Source organism: Nerophis lumbriciformis, linkage group LG11, assembly GCF_033978685.3.
Source record: "Nerophis lumbriciformis linkage group LG11, RoL_Nlum_v2.1, whole genome shotgun sequence".
NCBI classification, from domain to species: Eukaryota; Metazoa; Chordata; class Actinopteri; order Syngnathiformes; family Syngnathidae; genus Nerophis; species Nerophis lumbriciformis.
In genome coordinates, this window is record NC_084558.2 from 2,074,396 (window position 1) to 2,093,454 (window position 19,059).

At 41.6% G+C, this 19,059-nt stretch overlaps 1 pseudogene; it reads right to left on the minus strand.

Moving 5' to 3' along the window:
• LOC133610955 (uncharacterized) overlaps positions 1-17,787 on the minus strand; it is a 99,736-nt pseudogene extending 81,949 nt beyond the window's left edge.
• Positions 17,788-19,059: the final 1,272 nt, after the last annotated feature.

Sequence of the window (19,059 nt, forward strand, 5' to 3'; positions counted from 1 at the left end):
ACAGTGTGGCACATATTTCTAACAGTGTTAAAGTTATTTATACGAGCACCGTCAGTGTAACCTGTATCGCTGTTGGCCAAGTATGCTTTGCATTCACGTGTGTGTGCATGCTGAAGCCGCACATATTATGTGACTGGGCCAGCATTCGCTGGACTGGGTGAAAAGCGGACGTGACGATTTTTGGGAGGGGCACTGAAATTTGAGAGTCTCCCAGGAGGGTTGGCAAGTATGAGAAATAGTGGTGAATGCGGTGTTACCACAGCACCGCCGCTGAATATAATCGGCGGGCCAGCTCTAGTGTTAATTTGATATCGCCTCAAGGGCCAAGTGAAATTACACGGCGGGCCAAATTTGGCCCGCGGGCCAGAGTTTGACACCTATGCCCTACATCGTCTATATCGCGGACCCCTACAGAGGACGCATCGATGAAAGGGTTAATGCTTACCGGATGGAGGGTGGTCATCTGGGCCTGCTGTGCCAGACTTGGCCTCAGCAGCGTGTTGGCATCAGGCAAACCTTCAAATGTAAAACTGAGCTCGTTGTAAAGGGGATTCAAAGCATCTTCAGGGCAGGGCTGTGAAAAGCGGGCATGACTGTAAAGTGAGGAGTGCCTCTGGGCGTCTAACAACTCACCTCAATGAAGAATTTGATCTTGACACAAATTGGCTGTGCTAGACCAAGATCAAGAATAACACTCCCAGTGGTTTCCCGATGCCCATTTTTGTTGTTGATAGATGCTCGGTTGTTGGGCACCTTGCGGGTGGCGTCCAGCGTAAGGGTATAATTAACCCTCGCTCTCGCTGCAATGGATTCAAGTTTAAAATGAACATGATGAACGCTGGAGAAACTCGACGAAGCTTAGCAAGGAGACTCAGGCACCTGTTTGGATGGACGAGTGTCGGCTTATCACAAAGCAGATGTCTGCTGTGTTCTCCAGGGGGTTGGCGCAGTCAAGGTTTTGAATGACGATTTGTTTGGGTATGTAGGTCAACGCTGCTTCAACCATGACTATGGGTTTGGTTCTGGAAACACACAAAAATAGAGAAAGAGACAAAAACCCTTAGGCCATTTTGGTTTTGTTGAATTAACATAAGACACATTTGACAGAGGATATTCATTTTTAAAACATTTTAAAAACATCTGTTCTTTAAATTGGCCTGATTTAATTTTGCAGATATTTTTATGCTTCGTTGAATATTCACAATTAAGCACAACCTCCGTTTCGAGGTCAAGGGTGAACCCTACTAAATGTAAGGCTCATGCAGTAATTACTAATTTATAGCTTTTAATTGGTTCCGGACATGACCGCGATAGATTAATTACCGTGAGGTAGGAATCAATATTTAGAAATCAAATATTTTCCATAGCTGGAACATTAAAAACCTGTTTACGAACCCCAGTGAACCGGAGAGGGACAAGCGGTAGAAAATGGATGGATTATGAGAGCCCTCTAGACATGAAATAACACCCGTTTGGCCTTTTTCACAGTGCAGGTAATTTTGCCCATATGTGACCTGTATAGGATTTTTTAATTTAAATGTAAACACAGTGTCAGAATAATTGTATCTAAGTTATCACAAAACTTTGTGTTTCCATGAGTTCCCGGCGAGAGGACAAAAGCTGTCTTTGATCCTACCAAGAAGAAGGCTTGTAAAACTCCACTGTGTAGGATGGGAAGCAACATGAAGGTGTTCTGTTTCTTTCATGTATTGTAATCAACAGAAAGATATTGTCTTGACCCGAGATCTACAAAGCGAAGAGGAAACAGGACCTGACTCCCCTCCATGGACTTCTTCTTTGAACTGTTCTGTAACCAAAGGCGATGGCTGTTTACGAACCCTGTGCCTTTAGAAACAACTGTTGCCATGTAATCAGGGAAAGTCCAAATAAAAGAGGAGGCATACAAACTTTCGCCAGAGCGTGGTGAGACTGTACAGTCCAGGCCTCTCTCCTCAATTGAGCCAAAATTAATTCTGTCTCTGTTTAATTCCTTGCTTCTTGTCTTGTTTAATAGATGTCATCAGTGTTTGAACCTGACACACAGCAATTACGATTTTTTTAAATCTGACCCAGGCCTCTTTGGTATGTCGATATATATCAGCTATGTATCCGTTGCGACTGCAGTCTGTACCATCGGGTCGCGTTCATCCGACTAATACGTCATTTAAATGCGATAAGCGTCAATCTGTCTTTGCTATAATAGACTGTTGCAAAATAAATTGTTGATAAATGAGCAGGAAACAGGCAAACATATACTGTTTTAGGAAATTGCGTCAATGTTCCACCACTCCACTCGCCCACACGCTCTTCGGAGCAGACGTCGAAGCAAATGTCCCACAAACTGCGAGAGCCAAAATGTTTGCCCTCTTCCATCCTAATCTTCTACGCGCAATATTTCAGTTCAGAAAATGTTGACTTTGATTGCAAAAAATCCTAGAAATTGCCACAAATGCGCCAGGACCTACTAGAATAGGAGCCATGTTTACTCCTGTAAACTAATAGGAAAATTAGTTTACAGGATGCTATTTGGCTAATAGGCTAATTAACTAATGCTAATTGGAAAATTGTTGAATAGTGCTCGCAAAACTTTGACAATTGTTTATAGATCACATGGTCTGTTCTAAATAATATATTGGCATCTCCTACTCTCAGTATTGTGGGCGATTTGATGATTATCATTTGTTCGGCAAAATAATAAAGACAGACACTCAAAATGGATTGCACGCCTTATTCTACTCAACATGTGCAAACCACTTTGCACATTTTTAGTAGATCAGCTTGGTGCATGCTATCAATTTGCACATTTTTACTCTAAAATACTTTTATGGATAAATTAAAAAAAGATTTGTTGTCAGATCCATTTGGTAAAAAGGAAAGCTGGTAGAAACTGGTTGAAAAAGTGTGTGTAAGATCAAAAGGGGAGGGTTAATTGGAGGAAGCTTGTGTCACATCAATCACAATCTGCAACAGATCGTGTGGTGAACTGTTTTGGTCACAGAAAAGGTGTCCCTGCAGCTCAATGCATCAATTTTTGACAGTGCAGTTCTGACAAAACTTCTGCTAGGCCAACAACTTCAAAACTCTCTTCAAAATGGACGCCATTGTTGAGAAGAACAACCTATCGCTGGTGACTTTATCACGGAGTCAGCATGCGGCTCTTTAGCGCCGCTCTAGTGTCAAAAAGAAAACAAATTTAAGAAAAAAAAATGTTTTTGTTTTAAGATAGTTTGGGTAGGAGAACAAACACGACACAAACCTTCCTAATTGTTAGAAATCCCACTGTTTATGTTATACATGCTTCACTGATGAGAGTATTTGGCAAGCACCGTTTTGTCCTACTAATTTCAGCGATCCTTGAACTCCTTGTAGTTTGTTTACATGTACAAATTTCTCCGACGCTGCCACAGAAAGACGTGTTTTATGCCACTCCTTTGTCTCATTTTGTCCACCAAAGTGCACAAAGGTGAGCTTTATTGATTGTATTGATTTGCTGGAGTGCTTATCAGGCATATTTGGTCAATCCATCACTGCAAGCTAATCAATGCTAACATGCTATTTAGGCTAGCTGTATGCACAAATTGCATCATTATGCCTCATTTGTAGGTATATTTGAGCTCATTTAATTTCCTTTACTTATGTCCTCTGTGTAGGGCAGCACGGTGAAAGAGGGGTTAGTGCATCTGCCTCACAATACGAAGGTCCTGAGTAGTCTTGGGTTCAATCCCGGGCTCGGGATCTTTCTGTGTGGAGTTTGCATGTTCTCCCCGTGACTGCGTGGGTTCCCTCCGGGTACTCCGGCTTCCTCCCACTTCCAAAGACATGCACCTGGGGATAGGTTGATTGGCAACACTAAATTGGCCCTAGTGTGTGGATGTGAGTGTGAATGTTGTCTGTCTATCTGTGTTGGCGCTGCGATGTGGTGGCGACTTGTCCAGGGTGTACACCGCCTTCCGCCCGATTGTAGCTGAGATAGGCTCCAGCGCCCCCCACAAACCCAAAAGGTAATAAGCGGTAGGAAATGGATGGATGGATGTCCTCTGTAATTAATGTATATTTGCATGTCTCATGACACATTATCTGTACGGAATATTGGCTGCATTTCTTATAGTTGTTTGTGTGCCATGTTGTTCCAGATCACAGCAAACATTACCTAGCTTGCCAAAGATTGTAATAAATATATTAAAAGAAGACAGCCTGCCGTTTACTTTAACTTGGAAGCACACATCTATACCTTTGGCCATTAAAAGCCAGTAATTTCCAAGACTTATCTCACCTTCTGAGTAGCCTCTGATTTACTAATGTTGTCTAATGTTGCAAAAATGTGTAGAATAAATACTAAATTTCAACATTTCTGTCAACAAAGATTTGCTTCAGCCTGTGACACATAGTCATTTTGACAGTAGGCTATTATAGCTAATATAGACACTTATGTCATGTGTTGCCTTCATTATAAGACTTATATACGGCTTTTCTTTTTTTGCGGCTCCAGACAGATTTGTTTTTTGTATTTTTGGTCCAATGTGGCTCTTTCAACATTTTGGGTTGCCGACCCCTGACTTAGCCCCATACGGAATTCTTCACCTGAGTAAGACGACTGTTCCTTTCGAACCCACCGCCAGGTCAGGCAAGTTGTCTTCGCTGAGGTCTGAAGACGACTGGCTAATGGACATGCCGAAAAACCTGAGTCCTGCCATGGCTTTGGATCCTGCGATTCTCTAAATCAGGTGTAAAGGTTTATTCTCTAAGCAAAAGGCCACAGTGATGGTCTTTACAAGTCACCTGTGAGAAAGTAGGAGAGATCTTTCCGGTTCCTTTGCCGTGAAATATATAAATGCTTCCTTGACCATCGTCCTCCAGTGGCGCCCCGACCGCCAAATCATTTTGTCCATCACTGTTTAGGTCGGGAAGAACGGCAAGGGACGCTCCGAATCGTCCTTTGCGAGATCTGACTCCTCTTAGTACGACCGGAGAGTCGAAATTGCACTGAACTTTCTGATGGAAATATGAGACATTGAAACATTTTCCAAAAGGCCAAGTTTTTTTCTAATAAGTCACTCACCAAAGTGTTTATGATGCAAACATAAACCCTCCCCTCTCTATCATCTTCCACAAACATGGGGGAAGAGATGAGGATGACATCTGTGTTGGCATCCCGATTCACATCCATGGCACACACCACCGCCCCAAAATATTCACCGATCTGATACTGCGGGATACAAAACATTTCACATAAAATAAACACACTCTTTACTTGATAAAACTTTGAGGACCTACCTGCCATTGAAAGGGATCTATTCGGTCATTATGATTTTGGGAAATCACCATCACAACTCCTCTGTGCTGATACCTCGGAGCGCCAACAACCGTCAATGTTGCATACGGCGTTTTGGCAATCGCCATGGAATAACCTAAAGGGGAACAGGAAATGACCATGTGCAAAGCTACCCCAGATCCAGTTCCATTAAATTACCAAAGCTGTACAAAGAAACATGTCTCAAGATCCCTATTGCCTTTGTTTTGATTTTACAAACATGTAACCTCGATTTACGGACCTCATTGGTTCTTGAACAGGTTTTGTGAATAGAAAAGTTTGTACATTGAACCACATTTCTCCTTAAGAAACAATGTAAACACGAGTCCAGAAGTCTATTTTTAAGTTAAAGTTTGTACACTTTGAACACAATATAAAGCGCTATATGGTAGTTAAAAAGTTAAAGTCCCACCGATAGTCACACACACACTAGATGTGGTGAAATTATCCTCTGCATTTGACCCATCCCCATGTTCACCCCCTGGGAGTTGAGGGGAGCAGTGAGCAGCAGCGATGGCCGCGCTTGTGAATCATTTGGTGATTTAATTCCAACCCTTGATGCTGAGTGCCAAGCAGGGAGGTAATGGGTCCCGTTTTTGTAGTCTTTGGTATGAACTCACGACTAGAGATGATGTTCAAAACCGGTTCTTCCGATTGTTCGATAAGAAAAGAACCGATTCCATGAATTCGAATCCCTTTTTGAGAACCGGTTCCCGTTATCTAAGCCACTATACCTTATTTTCGCGACCATAGGGCGCACCGTATTAAAAGGCGCCATGTCAGTTACGGTGCTATTTCTGTATTTAACGCATAAATAAGGCGCAGCGTATTTTTGGGCGCAGGCATGGTTAAATATGCGCTATCTTAAAACACACGCTAGCATGCATGTACGCTGTTTTAAAAAGGCAGCAGGAGCAAAGCTGAGTTCGGTTGTACTTTATTGAAGTATTTATCAATGTACTCTCATTATTTTTTGATCAATCCTCATCCACAAATCCATCAAAGTCCTCATCTTCTGTGTCCGAAATGAAGTTCTCCATCAAACACGCCAGATTCCCTCTCCTCATTTTCAAAGTCAGTCTCGTTGTCCATTAGCGTAGCAAGCTAGCACAACAGTAAAAGCCGACTTCTCCTGCCCCGTTGTGCGTATCGATGCGCTACAGTGCTGGTCCTCTTCTTCTCCACAATGTGCTTCATCGGGATGTCGAAAGTGAGCGGCACCTCGTCCATGTTGGTGATGTGTTTGTCGGCAATTTTTTTATTTACAACGCACATAGCAGCACTATATGCTCACTGGGGGCGTGCCTTTAGTGTCCTCTCTCACCTGAAACCTTCACCCTATATTGTCCGCATGCTGTCTTCAGTCACGTCCGCTTTTCCTCCATATAAACAGCGTGCCGGCCCAGTCATATAACATCTATGGCTTTTGGAACTCAGTGCACACACAACAACCTGTCTGGATTCGATAAGAGAGTCGATAAGGAATCGGTTCGATAAGAGGATTCAATAATGGGCTCGAACTCGATAATTTCTGAACGAACATCATCCCTACTCACGACCTTCCAGTCTCAGGGCGGACACTCTCACCACAAGGCCACTGAGCAGGTATGTATACATTATTGTCTGTATACAGTATCAAGCAAACACAACAAGGGGGTGATGGATCAACTCTCTATTTAATAACAAGGCCTAAAAACGAGTTGAACTGTCCCTCTTCCTATGTAGCCGCCGTACACACGCACACATTTCTCACTGGCACTCATCGAGGGCGGACCCTCCCCTTTCCTCTCCCTTGCTTATTTCTTTGTCTTGTCTTAACTTTTTTGACGCCTCTTTTTGCACTGCTCTCCAAATCTAAACATTAGAACTATTTAACTGGCCTCAACGAAATTGACAAGATCTTGGGTTTAGGGGAACCTGCTTGTCGTGACGGAGCGGTTGTTGCTGCACACACGACGGACTCTTGGGAGAAGAAGGAGTGCCACGTGTCTGGCGACCCTTCAGTCGAGGACGTGAAGATATCTACCTATTCGAAATTAAGACAACATGACATCTGCTGATTGGAGTAAGCGTTGCTTTGGTTTGTCGACAAATTGGAAGTTGCTGGCAGTCTTCAAAATACCCCAAAGCTGCCACAAATGATTAGAGGATGCGGGAAGAACTGTGGACACTCTTGTGACTTGGATAACATCAAACTGTCTGCACCGCAGAATGAATTTTCGAGGATCAGTCAGACAATTTAGAGTGAAAAGCTCATTTTATTTTCACTCGCATACAAAATATTCTAGCTTGGATTGTTTCCCTGGCTTCAAGACTCTTCCGAAGGACAGTGCGGCGAAGACACAACAAACTCCCTTCTTGTCTCTCATGGACACACACCTGTTGTTGTTGACTTTGGACTGACTATCGGCTGCACAACATCAAGGCCGCGGAACTGAGACACACTGCAGGCTTACACACACACACATGCATCCACAAAAAATATATGCCACACACACATACCCCACCCCCCATCCAACGCCCTTGACGCAAATCCCATAGGGGTGATGGACAAATGGACAGTGCCTGAAGAGATGCAGCCCTCCACCATGGCCCCCCACTCCCTCCCCTCCGTTGCTAGATTTGAGATGTACGTTGTAATATGTATATGTGCTTTGCAATGGAGGTTTTTTTCCCACTCCAGACTGGGCCCCCTTAGGAGTCAAGTCTAGATTGTATTTTTTTTACTCATCCTTCCCCAGCGTTGACCTTTTTCTCATCTTTTACGGGGCGCCTTGTGGCGACCCATCAGCGTTCCTGTTCTGTAACCCTGTACACTGTTTGTTTGTCTCATCTTGAACGGGTTTGTGCTGAAAACAAAGTTTTGTTGTACTTGTACAATGACAATAAAGACCTACCTACCTACCTACACACAGTCACTAGCCCTGTGGCGCACTCTTAGTTTGAAATCACTTAACTTCTTAAACTTAACCGCCAGGTCGTTACAAAGATTCGTAATAATAATTTTACCTTCTTGGGTAATCTTCTTGATTTTCAACCGGTGTTGAAAGGCAATGCTGTGGATACTTCCTGAATGTTTTGAACCGTACATCTTTTTTTGGACTCGTATTGAGGTAGCAAAGCTTGAAAAATGCAAAGTAGCAATTAGCACAGTAGCTAACGACAGCACTGCTCTACTGACTGCACTGCTGACGTAGGTCGATAAGCCTGCCCACAATCGATGCGCTGCAGGCACAAAAGGGCTGCCCCTCAGACACACAATGGGTGGATGAAATGTCCGCACACAGAGACAAGGTCCATACAAACAAAGCATATTTCTATTCAGCCTCTAATTTGTAAATCTGACAGTTTGTACAATGAAGGGTTTATAAATCGAGATTACACTAAACATTGCATTTTTTCTGTAAGACCGATGAACTCTGCCAAGCAACAAGAATCTGACCAATTCTGTTGGTCTACATTTTTGTGTAACTGCTAGATAGCAAATAGTTGTGAGATTTTCAAATTCATTACAAATCATTGTTGCAGTTGTTGTTACAAATTTGTTGTTGCAATTTTTTGTTTGTGGTCATTGATGACATATATTTACTATCATGTCTTTTCTCATAAATGCAATGTTACATGTGGCCTAAATTATTTCCATAGCTCTAACAGCAATATATTTTTTAAATTTTCAAAAAGATTTTCATACCCAAATAGCTGTCAGGTTCAATGTCCGTAGGCAAATTGGAACTTGTACTCCTGCTTGTGTACGTCAGAAAGCCTCCTCTCCATTGGTTTGCCCCGACAGCCGATAACTGTTTGCCCTAGTATGAACCCCCCCCCAAAAAAACACACTTAAAAGTGTTTGCGGGAGGAAATAAAAGGTATTGTGTAGTGAATTGTTGCTGTTTTATTACTCCAGGCACATAAGCTGCACTGAATCCCTGCTGAGCCATCTCCATTTTCAGCGTCTCTCCACTTGACTGAGATCCTGCAAAAGCAACATAAAAAGGGGTTACAATTTCTCACCAAGTCCCAATTGGATTAATCCAAATTTAAACGTATTTACCTAAAAATGTGTAAAAACATTTGGTAATGATATATAGATTGTTCCCTTATATCAGTTTTTTTCAACCTTTTCTGAGCCAAGGCATGTTTTTTTCATTGAAAAAATCCTGAGGCACACCACCAGCAGAAAACAATGAAACTCAGCAGCCGATATTGACAGTAAAAAGTTGTTCTCGCAATTGTTGGATATGAATTCAAACCATAACCAACCATGCATCACTATAGCTCTTGTCTCAAAGTAGGTGTATTGTCACGACCTATCACATCACGCTGTGACTTATTTTGTGTGTTTTGGTGCTTTCCTGTGTGTAGTGTTTTAGTTATTGTCCTATTTTGGTGTTGATTGTCATGTACGGATGTACTTTGTGGGCGCCGTCTCTGCTCCACACGCCGTAAGTATTTGCTGTCGTCCAGCAATCTGTTTTTGTTTACTTTTCAGCCAGTTCAGTTTGATTTTGCTTAGCCCTCCCTAAGCTTCAATGCCTTTTGTTTATTTTTGGTTTAAGCATTAGATACCTTTTTACCTGCACACTGCCTCCCGCTGTCGTCTGCATATTGTGATGACTACCGATATGGAAGAGTAGTACACAGTTACTCTGCCGAGCTCTTGACAGCACAGACAATAATTACTGGTTTGCAAAAAATATTTTTAACCCAATTAGGTGAAATTACATAATTTCCCACGGCACACCAAACAATATCTCACGGTACACTAGTGTGCCGTGGCACAGTGGTTGAAAAACACTGCCTCATATTATTAAGTTCATTCTAATACATTTTCAGCTTTTCCCTCATAATATTACAAGTTCCCATTCATCCATTTTCTACAGCCTGTCCCTTTGAAGGTCGCGGGGGTGCTGGAGCCTATCCCAGCTGCACTCGGGGGGAAGGCGGGGTACACCCTGGACAAGTCGCCACCTCATCACAGGGCTAACACAGATAGACAGACAACATTCACACTCACATTCACGCACTAGGGCCCATTTTTAGTGTTGCCAATCAACCTATCCCTAGGTGCATGTCTTTGGAGGTGGGAGAAAGCCGGAGGGCCCGAAGGGAACCCACGCAGTCACAGTGAGAACATACAAACTCCACACAGAAAACCCCCCATTTTTTTTCACACAATATTACAATATTACATATCATTCAAATATTTGGATTTCTTATTGAATTTGTCCTCATAATGTAACAACTAAACTTGATAATTTTTTCACAAGATATATATTTTTTTAATTTCATTTTTAACAAATTAAGTCATGATCAAATGTATGATTTTTTTTTCTTGTATTACATTTTTTATATATATATATATATATATATATATATATATATATATATATATATATATATTTATATATATATATATTTGTTTTCTTATATTACATTTTATATATATATATATATATATATATAAAATGTAATATAAGAAAACAAATCAACGTGTGTGTGTGTGTGTGTGTATACAGTACAGGCCAAAAAAGTTTGGACACACCTTCTCATTTCAATGTGTTTTCTCTATTTTCCTAACTTTTTACATTGTAGATTGTCACTGAAGGCATCAAAACTATGATACCTGTGAAGTGAAAACCCTTTTAGGTGACTACCTCTTGAAGCTCATCAAGAGAATGCCAAGAGTGTGCAAAGCCGTAATCAGAGCAAAGGGTGGCTATTTTGAAGAAACTAGAATATAAAACCTGTTTTCAGTTATTTCACCTTTTTTTGTAAAGTACATAACTCCACATGTGTTCATTCATAGTTTTGATGCCTTCAGTGACAATCTACAATGTAAATAGTCATGAAAATAAAGAAAACCCATTGAATGAAAAGGTGTGTCCAAACTTTTGGCCTGTACTGTATATATGTATATACATCCCCATAAAAACATGTTCTCATAGTATTATAATTTTATTGTACTACTGTAATAACTTGACTTTACTATAAAAAAAAAAGTTGTTTTTCTTGTTATATTGCTACTTGATCCGTGTAAAATTAGCACTTTCTTGTCATAATAGTTTACATTTGTTCTCCCAAAATACATTTATTCTAATAATATTTGTACTTTTATATCTTTCATTTACAAAGTGGCCGTTTCTTTGACTCCTTTGTATCTTTGTATTCAGACAAGGTATAAAGGTACAAGAATCTCACATAGCTATTTTGTCTTTTGGCTGGTCAAAACACAAGAAAAAGTTAAAGCGAGATTACAGAAGTAAATGTACTGCATGAAACAAGACCAAAAAAGGAAGAAGATGTAAAAATAAAAACAAAGAACAGGAAACGGTGGCAGAAACAGATAAACACCAAAAGTACAACAGAAAATATAGGATATACTTTGTCAAACTGGCAAAAACCCATCAATCAAAATGATTTATGACCTCTAAGCCCCGCCCACCCCCTGTGCATGATATATATATATTTAATTTGACAAGATTAAAAAAGTTAATACGTCACAAATATATATAATATATTTAATTTAACAGGAAAGTGTATGTGAACTATAGAACACGTCTCCATCTTCGTCCTCATCCCTGGAACTCTGACAAAATGGAGCAGGTGCTATGTGTGTATATGTGTGTGTGTGTATGGGTCCAACCAGGAAGTTTGGGGGATGTCTTGTTCCGGGATTCCTGTTTTGTGAAGTGAATTATATTTATATAGCGCTTTTCTCTAGTGACTCAAAGCGCTTTACATAATGAAACCCAATATCTAAGTTACATTTAAACCAGTGTGGGTGGCACTGGGAGCAGGCGGGTAAAGTGTCTTGCCCAAGGACACAACGGCAGTGACTAGGATGGCGGAAGCGGGGATCGAACCTGGAACCTTCAAGTTGCTGGCACGGCCACTCTACCAACCGAGCTATACCGCCCCGCTATACCGTTTTCCTAATTTTGTTTTTTTAAACTCTGAACTGGGTTAGGGTTAGGATTGTCTTTCCAGATTGTAGAAACAGGTGTCTGCTGATTCCTCAGGGAATCATGGCTTCCGCTTTTCACATGGTAAAGGCTGACCCCCACTGACCCCACATAAAACCCATCATTGGCGGAAAAAGACATCCCCCAAACTTCCTGGTTGGACCCATACACACACACACACACACACACACACACACACACACACACACACACACACACACACACACACACAGCACCCTCTCCATTTTGTCAGAGTTCCAGGGATGAGGACGAAGATGAAGGCGTGTTGTATAGTTCACATACACTTTCCTGTTAAATTAAATATATATACTTGTGATATATTAACTTTTTTAATATTGTCAAATTAAATATATATAAATCATATCAAATCATAGAGGCCAGAATTCGGGACATACACACAGGATGACTGGGGGCGGGGCATACACACCAGATGACAGGGGGCGGGGCGTAGAGGTCATAAATAATTTTGATTGATGGGTTTTTGACAGTTTGACAGAAGGTATATCCTATATTCTCTTACAACAGTCAAGCAGGGTGTGACAGCTGCAGTTTTATCAGAACAGGACGACAGTTCTTTATTACAAAAAGACCAAATAGAAGCACAGAAGCCTGGGCTACATCGGTACCTTCAATAGCGAAAATGGTGTCCTCCAATGTGCGCTTGATTTGTTTAAGCGCGACGAAGCTCCCCACTTTAAACACAAACTTTTCTGAGGGAGAAGATGCGATGGTTTGTAACTCTGTTGTCGCTGTGGCACTATTGAATGCATTCCCAACCTGGCCAAAAATAAATGAAAGAAATACATGGTAAGAAAAGGCAAAAGTGCAAACCAACTGTTGTGACGTGTAAAATCCAACTCACCCCAATAGAAAATCGAACTATATTTTTTGTTTGGGCTGCAGCGGCTGCAGATGACAATTCATTGCTGTCGGTGGATTTTCCGTCAGTGATCACTATTAAAATCTTCTTCACGTTAGCTCTAGAGCCTCGGCTTCGCGTGAAGATGTCATCCCTACCAAAACACAAATATTCAATAAAGACCCTGTGGTAAATTTATTCAGATTTTCAAAAAAACTTACACAACGCTTTGGATGGCTTTTGCTGTGTATGTCGTTCCCCCTTTCTGGTCTATTGCATCAATGTCATTTCGCCAGTTATTAACATTGAAGTTATCGAAAAAGTAATAGATGGATGGATATGAGGAGTATTCGGCAATGGCAAACTTGGGAGGAGATAGAGAGAAAACAATGTATAAGTAACAAACAATGGAGCAACCAATTATGTGAGTAGATGGACCCACTTCTCACCCTGGAGTCTTTGCCCACAAAGGTGCTAATGAGATCTTTGACAAAAGTCTTCATTCTATTAAAATTTACTGGATGTACGCTGCCCGAGCCGTCTAGCAGAAATGCGATGTCTGCTTGGCTTCGACACTCTGCCAAGAAGAATCATGTGATGAGTGCATTGTACAGGTACATATTTGAATTTTTGATTTTTTTTTTTTTTTTTTTTACAAAAAACCTGTAAGAGAAGAAGGCACAGGAGATCCAACTCGATTCCATTGGTCTATTTCCAAGCACACACCGTTGTACATGGTGATGCTTCCGCAGTCTTTCGGGATGGTCGGACCACAAACCTGCAAGAGTTCTGAGCTGTAATAGGCAGGAATACACGGGTAGATACTGGGACTCACCATCGTGTTTTGGCTGGCGGCATCAATCGTCATGGTCAAACCCAGAGACATGTTGACCGCAAAATTTGGCGCTGCGTTCAATAAAGACATAGATTATATTACACTGTAATACCACCGCTTTGTGTCCAGCTCATCACAGGTTACAATAGGCACACCTAAACAATCTGATGAGATGCCGTCATATTGTTAAATTCTAGATAACGGAATATTTTCTGCTTTTGATACAGAAATTCAAATGAGCCAAATCAGAGCTATAAAAGTCAATTTGGCTTGAATGCATAAACCCAGTAGACAAACGGCATCCTGCCTCTGTTGCTGATGCTGTCTCCAATGCTAAAAATTACCTATTTTGTCCTCGTAGGCTACGTGTCTCTTTTACAGAACATTAAGCGAATAATTGGCGCATTATTCCATGTCGTTGTAGTTTATAAAGAAGAAAGTATGAAAGGGGCTTTACGGCTGGAAAACGAAAGCTTCTCACTCCAAGTTGGTGTCGCTTATTCACAACACCAACATGGAAAGAAGAAAACAAAAGGCCAGCTTTTATAAGCATTGTGAAAGTGGCTACACCTTTGGGCATATTGCCGCTGTTATGGCTCCGAAACTACCCACTCTCTATAGTCTATACCAATGATTCTCACACTATGGGACTCCAAATAATATTTTGGCCTACTAGGCTTCAGTGGTTTCTGAGATGAGAACCAGAGAACCAAAAGTTTGAGAACCAGCGTATACAAAAAATTATGTGTACCATAAGTGGGCCGTGTTGCATGTGATCTACTAACACTGCGTGGGCAATTGAAAAGTGGTGCAGACGGCCTTATTTAAATGCATGCATACAGGGCTTTTACCACAAAGACACTTAATCATTGTGTAAAAGGCTGAATCAGCAGCACACATTTATAATCCGTAACACCTTTTCTGAATCACAATCTCGACAACAGAAGAAATATGCACATTGACACTCTGTGTGCGAGGCTGTGGATCGCATCACCAACATCTTTGTGCGTCTGGAATGACTCGAATGCAAGAAAATGCACAATGAAAGATGTTTATTCTTGTTTCCTCTGGCACTGTTCCCCTAAAACAGCGGTTATTCATCCTATGCTCAAAAGACTTAACCTCGATTCTGACCTCTTGGTAAACTACCGGCCAGTGTCCCACCCTCCCTTTATATCGAAAATCATTGGAAACATTGTTGCACAACAGCTAAATGAAAACTTAGTGTCTAACAATCTCTGTGAACCCTTTCAGTCTGGTTTTAGGGCAAATCACTCTACTGAGACATCCCTTGCAAAAGTGTCTAATAATCTATTGCTAACTATGGATGCTGATGAGTCAGCGATATAAAATCTAATCCATTATTATTATTATTATCCATGATGCTGCTACTTGATCTCAGCGCTGCTTTAGATACGGAAGTGTATTTCTGGTCTTGTCATCCTCGTCCGGACAGAAGAGTGACACGGCAGTGCGGCTGGAGCAAAAGAGACGTCGGAGGCGCTTTACTGAACCAAAAGTTGCTTTATTACATGCGAGCGTCATTATTCAGGGCTGCAGCGCCTGGAGGAGAAAGTCAAAAAGATATGTCTCTCCTAACTTGGAGAAGTCAAACATCAGTTGTATATTCATCCTTCCTGTCTCTGTGTGTGTGTGCTAAGTCAGGAGAGCACATCCTGACTATAAAAGGAGATGTTCGTGTGTAAGTGTCTGGAAAACAACTGCTTTAAGTCATAACCTAAATGTTGGCGTTGAGCTAGACAGGTAGTATCCACACAAGAATACGGTTATCACTTTTGTATTCCGAAGTCCCAATTAGAACCTCTTTTCCTACGAGAAGTGATCCAATCCACCTGCGAATATCAAACTAAGGGGCCTTATCTTATTATGTGCTCAAACTGAAATACCACTATTTAATTAAAGTTGGTGGTTTGCCTTCTCTAAGTTTTTTTAAATTTCCTATCTTACTGACATATTGCAGTGCGTCTCCCATAACAATGTGACCTCGGAGTATGTCGAGGTAATGTGCAGAGTTCCACAGGGTTCGGTTCTTAGTCCTGCAGTCTTCAGCATCAATATGTTACCGCTCAATGACATCATACGCAAGTACGGTGCTAGCTTTCACTGTTAGGCTGCAACTCCAGCTGTTCACTGGGACTCCACGACCTTGTTCTTTGAGAATATTTGTGTAATAAAGGATGCAGTAAATGAGTGGAACAATGTTATTAATTTTGTTTCATGTTGTAACAGTAGTGTAGCCTCAATCCCAGTGAATCTAATGATAATGCCAACGGACTAATGCTAAATCTGATGCGTTGTTTTTGCCGCCTTGAGATAAAGACTTGAATTCATTATTTATTTACTGTTATTTACAGCTGAAATGAACCATAAGGACTAGCCTGACCCGTCTGAATTCATCATTTACTGAGGGGACAACTTTCAGACAGTTGGACACAATGGACAAAAACCTGACTTTTTATGCAAACTTGTTTTAAAATCCTATTGTTTATTTACATGGCATGGTTATATATTGTACCACTCAGCCATACGTCACCAGCCTGATTTATATAAACTATCCTGAACCGGTAAATACGGTGGAAACGCAAACTATAGGAATCTACATTTCCAGGAACCTAAAGTTCCTGAACTTTTGATGGAAAGGGGCCTATAGATGGTATCCTTCATGTGTTAAGGCTCAGAACATAGTCATTTATCTCGAACAGTCGTATGAAAAAGCGGGAAAATGGGCTACAAAGGCGCTGATCTTTTCTTTTGTTTTTTCTTTTTGAGGGTCGTCACGGCGAGTCAAGTGCATGAGGGATTTTGGCTTATTTTTTACGCCTGATGCCATGTCTGACGCAATCCTCCCCTTTGTCTAATCTCGGAACAGGCACTGGACATCACCTGAAATTGCTCACCTGAAATTGCCAACACACTGCAGGAACTGGTGGAGCATTTGAATATTTGGCCCCTGCTGTTCTGTGAGTACTGAGCGAGGGGCGCACTGACCAGCAACCTGACAAAATAGAACCAAATAAACATGTAAGCCTTCCATCAGTAAATCCACCACAGCAAGAATAAAATACTTCCAATGCAATTCCTTTACTCACTCCAATTGTCTTTGCACAATCTGGTATCCAAAACCTTCTGCAGGGTTGCTCAAGGACTTCCAAGCCACAGGGTCAACATTGAAACTAAATGCAGCTTTTGATACTGATGAATAGTAAGAAAAAAACCCTTACATAGTATCGGTGATACTGCTGCACTGATAAATGGTGTGCACATATACATCGCCATCACCAGGAACTGACTGCACTGTAACTATAAAAACTGTCTGACACACACCATAATACAAAGACAAAAATGGACATATTATTTACTTAAATCATTTTTAGGTCATATTTAGCGAGTAGTAATGAATGAAAATGCATCATTCCATTGACGAATGCTTAAAATCAGCATAAAAAAATGAAAGATAAATGTTAATGATAAAGCTTATCATCAAATAAAACAGCAGCATCATTAAACCATCGTCTATACATAAGAGTCCAATTCATGTCTTACCAGTCGTGAAAACTGTCATAAAAAGCAGCCACTCCATCGTGTTACTTCAATGAATGACACGGACAAACTTTAACACGGACAATGCTGCATGGAAACAGTTAAAGAGGAAGACGTGAAAGGTAACGTGATGGCAAAAAGAGGAAAGTGAATGTAAGAAGAGTGACCACATTGTCTCACTTGATCCCTTTTTGGTGAGACAACCAATGCTCAGCAACCTCAATGACATTGCTCAATGAATCATCGATCTTTTCTAACTATCTGTCAAGAAGTGTCGTGGCAAACATCAAAAGTTGGCTGACTTGTGATATTTTGATGTGCCATAAAGCATTTATAAATAACCACCGCTAGTTCTGCTTTTGTTTTTACTTCCCCTGGACCGTCTCTCTGTCTTGGTGGCAGGAAGCTTCAAGTTACGCCAGCCTTTATAGAAGGCACACGTTGGTGCAATATCCCAGTTTTTATCATCTAATTAGTTCTTAGAATCTCCAAGTGAAAGTTAAAGTCCCAACGATAGTCACACGCACACACACTAAGTGTGGTGAAATGATCCTCTGCATTTGACCCATCCCCATGTTCACCCCCTGGGATGCGAGGGGAGCAGTGAGCAGCAGCGGTGGCCGCGCTCGGGAATGATTTTGGTGATTCAACCCCCAATTCCAACCCTTGATGCTGAGTGCCTAGTAGAAAACCATGGGAGAAAGTAGCGCTTTTGGCGTGGAAGGCATCCATGGAATGGTCCATGTCCTTGTGCTAACGAGAAGGTGGCAGGGTAGATCTACGCGCAAGTCCCTGGCGTTGCCGCTGCTGGGGCGGAGGGCATCCATGCAATGGCCACCACTGCGGCCGATGAGGAGGGAGACCAGCGCTAGACGAGAGCTTCAAGATTCTAGATGCTTTATTATTGTCCATTCTTTAACATGTACAAGACACATAAGAACTGAAATTTCATTTTCAGCACAGTCCCACTAAGAGCAGACATACGTTACAAGGGGACAAGGCGGGACCGCCAACGGATCAGCCACTTACAGCGCTCCTTAAAAAAGGTGGGAAAAAGGTGACATTCGGAAAGGGGGAAGAGTAAAAAAAGTATCAGTCTAAGGCTGGACCCTCGGGAGGGGTCCAGACTGAGTCCAAGGAAAAAACCTCACATAGCTTAGCACACATAAACATGATACATGTAATCACAACAACTCGCAACAGAGGGGGGGGTTTGGGGCCCTGGAGGCCGGCTGCCGCTATAAAGCGCTACTCAGCCGTCCACAACCCCGAAGAGGAATTAAGCAGTGGTGAAGTCGTTGATTGGGGGAGGGGCGGGTGCGTGCATGTATGCCCAATTAACTTGGGTGAGATGTTGAAATGTTTTTGTGGACTGGGGCCGATCTCAAAGTTCGACACCGGGTGTTATTGAAAAAAAGGAAGGTCAAAAGCGTCTATTGTTGAGGAGTCCTCGAGGGAGTTTTTCAGAACAGCCTGTTCCTGATAGCGTCAAAGCCATTCGAGGGAGTCA